Genomic DNA, 4,385 nt, shown 5'->3' with positions numbered 1-4,385 from the left:
ACAAATATACAGTATTGTATTTCCATATCAATTTCGTGACTAAATGCATTTTTTGTGATAAAACTATTAAAATATTCAGGTGTAAGTATTTTTAGAGGTTCTTTTTGTATTTTGAACTATCAAAATAAGCAGTTATAAGCAGTTTTAGAGGGGTTTTTAGTATTCGCGGATTTGAGCTATTCGCAGGAGGCAGTGGTAAGCATCCTTCGCAAATATGGGCCGTTGACCTACTTGTCATTGTTGATCATGTCATACATAAAACTAATGTGATTTTTATTTTTTATGACAGTTTAACCAAGATGGGTGTCTAGTTCAGTTGGTGTGATGCGAGAGGAAGAGAAAGAAGTTTAACATTCCACTGTGAACAGTATTAATACACTTTTCTTAGATGAAGGCAAGCCATGGTGTTGAACTGAGGAAGCATAAAAGATTAAGAAAGTTGTTTATTCTATTTTCAAAGTGTACAATGCAGAGTACATGTTCCATGATGGTCTGGAAGTGTTTGGGACATGCATTTGAGCAGGTACTGAGGGTGATGCTCAAACTATTAGATAAACTGGTCACGTTACCTCTTTTTCATTTGTAGTAGAGCCTCAGAATTACAATTCAACATTTCAGTAGTTAACTGGTCTGAAAAATAAGGTATCTGTAAAACTATTTTTCACTATCAGCAATTTGTCTACAAATACAAGAACTTCATGGAAAAAGACTTCAACACTGCTTAAAGATGTTGGTGTGGGACAAGATCCCATGTATCTCAACTAAGCATTCCTTGTACTATACTGCACTCTTAATGCGTGTCATCTGCTTGCTGTGCCGTCATCAGATCTTTGCTTGGTTTCCTGACTGATCCTTTATTCATTGCCTTCTGGTTAGCGATCTTGTCATGTGACCACATTGTGGCCACATCTAGCCAAGCACAAACATTGCCATTGATGCGGAGGGTAGAGGAGCCTCTCAACAAGGTAGAAAGTGGCTAGGCTGGGTAATTTTTATGTAGTGATGATGCAGACAATGAGCATAAAAAGAACAAAACATCTTTAATTCAGCCAAAGGCGTCAGGCTTGATTTATGCCACTAAGAGGGTGCACTAGACAAATTTTCTCTATGAAGTGACAGTCCTGGAGAATGCAAGAGATGAGGATACCAGAGGTAAGAGAATGATTGGAATGGTGAGACATAATCTGGAATTGGCACTGCTCAGCAAGAACTGCCCGATGAAAAAATATTGCAAAGCAAACCGTACTAGATGCTGTTGGGGGACTTCAAAGGGATCAAGACTTGGCTTTGAGTTCACTGGCTCTAAGACATTTTTTTTACTATGGTGGTGACAGGGTCGACGAAGACAGTGTCAATGCTTGTGGGAGGAGAACAAAGGAGACCATGTGTTGTTAGAGGCATGCAGCCTAAGGGAACTTCATGTGTTCTCATCATAGAAGACTTATAATAGTATTAAAGAATTACTATACAATGACCTCAGACATGAATACAGAAACCTCATTGATCAACAACAATTATAGAGTGGATTTCAGGTAAGAGTAGACATACCAGGCCTCCAAAGTAAGGATAGGCCACCAAGTCCTAGCAAAACTCCTCTGCCTCCTCCTCCAGCACCACAGCTTGGGATTCGAAAAACAGTATTGCCTGCAGAATCCACATCTGTTGTTGACCATGGAATAGTGCTATTCAAGCTTTGATCAAAGTTTGTTTAGCCACCATTGTACATCACAGCATTTTTATAGTACACCCCACATCTCTTTAATAAAGTTAAGAATGATTTGAATACTGAATTTATCTTGCATATTCTATATGTAAGTGTGAATGGTTAATTTCTGGGAGAAAAGCTTTTTTCAGTACTCAGCTAATTGGTAAAGCTCTTAACTGAATGTTTGTTAGGATGGGAACAGGGTTTAGTATGTATTTGAAAGGTATGTTATGGTGATTTAATATATCAATATTTAGGCCATGGGTCTAAATGATTGTTAAATATCAAATAGATATCTTAAAGTGACTATAAATGGTAGGTTATTTTAGGTTCGTTGCCATGAAAGGAGTTACATTTCACTCGGTGCATTGTAGGCATTACTTAAGGTTCTTTGCAGCGTCCCTTCGGCCCCTTAGCTGCAACCCCTTTCATTCCTTATGGTATACGTCTGTTCATATTCTCTTTCTGCTATCTTTCTTTCCACCCTTCCCTAACAATTGTTTCATAGTGCAACTGCGAGGTTTTCCTCCTGTTACATCTTCAAAACCTTTTACTACAGTTTTCCTTTGGCTTAAATTCCATATTTTATCTAACTACAGTAGCTGCTGAGAAAAATGAGGTTCTTGTTCTTACTTAATAAATTTTGTATGGGGTTCTGCAACACAAGTAGGAAGAATAATGTTATAATTCTAGCTAAGACTGTTTACAGAAAATGCTGATCGTTTAAATGCTACAAGCCGCCTCAGCAATTTCCTACCTATATTTGAAAATATTTATTCTCTCTCTCTCTCTCTTAGTGTTACTAGATAAGACAGTTTCTTAAAAATACATTATCTCCCTCTCATTTGCATATTGATCTGTTAATTGGTCATTTGTAATGTTGCAATTACTTGCAAAGGCAAAAAAGAAAGGGTCTTAAATCGGGGACAATTAATGGAGGGTTCTCACGTGACGTCAGAGAGGCGGGTTTCGTAAATCAAGAGTGCTAATTTGGTTGTCTCATAATGTTGGCTTCTTTGCGTCTACCCTGCAGCTATATTCGATGTTAAAAAAATTGCATAAAAAACTTAAGTGCTTTGTCGTGTGGTAAAAAGGAAAGGGTTTGTGTTCCACACATGAGTGATTCAATCTTAGAATTAACTTAATACGTTGGCAGTCCTAAAGAGACAGCCAGAAATGGCTACAAAGGCTGGTGTAGCTTCTTCGGCCTAAGTAATTGTTCATAAGTTGTAAAGAAATGTTTTGTTTTCTTTCTTCTCTCACTGACTGAGGCAACGGGAGACGTTAAATGTCTTTTAATGTATAGTTACGCTGTACCATTAACGAACGGAATTACGGGATAGCCATCTATAATTCAGTGATTCCCGACAAAAGGCTGATCATCCAGAGGTCGGCAGGTTTTAGATTACAGATCTAACCCAAGCCAAAATGAGACCCGCGCTTTCCTTAGATGCGATGCTCAGGGCCCGATGATATACAGCTCTTGCGGCTTCGCTAAAGACGATTAGCGACCATTACTTTCGCACAGTCTAGTTTACAGAGCGAAATCTAATTAAAAATTGCTTGTAAATTGCTCGCCAAAACAATATGATTAGCGAATATCTTCGGTGAGTTCACAAGAATCATTACAACATACGCGCACCTTCATCATCTCTCTAGTACCAAGTCAGCGTCCGCGGCAGTTCTTTTGGGGGCGGTTAGGGGTTAAAAAACGTAGATGGGAAGCGCATAATATGCAGCTACTCTCTACTTAATGTGATATCATTAAGTAATCGTCTGGGATGAAAACGAACCCGCCATATCAAGCAACTAGCATTATTCAAAGTAATACTCATTACTGGGTAACAATTTTCGTAATACGACAAACAGGGAGACTTTGTAAATGCCATCTGGGGACTAACTGATAAACTACTGGCTGTGAGATGTTGCATATGGATATTCAATGATAATAGGATGAGATGAATATTGCTTATCGGTTAAATTTGTTAATTTAACACATTTAACCTGGGACTCGTGATTATTCTCAAAGACGGATAATTATTATGTGCACTTTATCCACACACACACACAACACACACACACACACACACACACACACACAACCAAAGTGTTCTGTATGTGAGACGCCAGGGGGCCTTGGTGGTCCCTGTGTATGTTGCTGATTGAACTAGTCAGATAATTCTTGAATTACGATGCCTATAATAGTCTTGCCGTAAGCATTCGGTATATCGGAAATTGCAGGGCATTTCTTCCTCGATATATTTTGGAGGTAACTGATCGCCAAGTAATTACAGAAATCCAAGTAGCCACATTTTCACTCATTTCTTATATAAACAGTATAAATAATTCGTATTAGAATGCTTTAACTTTCGAAAAGCATTGGGCTTATATGTCTCATTATACCTTATCTAGTTTTCTTTCATGGAATGGATGAGTTGGGGGAGGGAAAGAGGCCATTGGCGTTACGTCGTTATATACTTAAATCCAGTTTGGTAAGGACAATAATAAAGTTCGGTTATGACGTCATTGACCGTAGATGACGTCAATTAATGCATTGTAGCGTTATTGTTTATTCTCATTCTAGGTAAGGTCAAGTACAAACGATTATGACATAATCGTTCACCCACTGTTTATTCAAGGTCGGTCAAGTTTCACAATGGCGCCATCGCTAATCCTCCTG

The sequence above is a fragment of the Macrobrachium rosenbergii genome, chromosome 46 (assembly GCF_040412425.1).
Source record: "Macrobrachium rosenbergii isolate ZJJX-2024 chromosome 46, ASM4041242v1, whole genome shotgun sequence".
Classification (NCBI taxonomy): domain Eukaryota; kingdom Metazoa; phylum Arthropoda; class Malacostraca; order Decapoda; family Palaemonidae; genus Macrobrachium; species Macrobrachium rosenbergii.
Note: the sequence above shows the minus strand (reverse complement) of the source record.